A 719-nucleotide genomic window follows, 5' to 3' on the forward strand; every position below is an offset into this window, starting at 1 on the left:
TTGGGGCATGGGATGTCTCTGAATTGGTTCTAAAATCGAAGCAAACGATGAAGGAAGGAGCTTCAAAGTATTTGGGACAGCATAGGTGATGCAGACCTAATAAAATTACGCTAGCTTGTGCTATTTCTTCTCTATATAATTAAGAGTTATACTAATTTGGTTATGAGCTGAATTTAGACTCCTAATTATAATGGAATATATCCTCAAGAGTTTAGGATTGCCCCAAATAAGATTGTAAATAAATTGGCAAAGAAATAGGACTCTTGGCCATAAAGATCTAATTCTAATTTGACTAGAATTGTAAAAATTGAGGACAACAAGGATTAAATTTTCTAGTAAGATTAGAAAGCCTAATTGATTAAGATTCCTTTGAATATTAAATTTCTAATATGATTAGAATTCCTATTGAGAATAAGGGTCAGATTTAAATTCATAGTCCTAAAGGTTTAGGATTACAAAGTCTATGCTTAATTTAATTCCTAGTAGGACTAGGAGTTCTAAATTGGAACAAGATATTTAATGGGACTTGGACATCAAATTATTTGGATTAATATCTTTAAAGGTTGAGTAATATTATTGCTAAATGACATATGAGATCTTGAATTTGAATTAAACATAAGTTTTACATGTTCATTATATGATTATGAATGTATGAGGATAATTACGGACTTAGACCACTCTAATGTGTTATGGATGGTTATGGTTGAATGTATTTGGTA

This window comes from Theobroma umbraticum, unplaced genomic scaffold, assembly GCF_002168275.2.
Source record: "Theobroma umbraticum cultivar Fairchild unplaced genomic scaffold, ASM216827v3 scaffold_251.0, whole genome shotgun sequence".
Classification (NCBI taxonomy): Eukaryota; Viridiplantae; Streptophyta; class Magnoliopsida; order Malvales; family Malvaceae; genus Theobroma; species Theobroma umbraticum.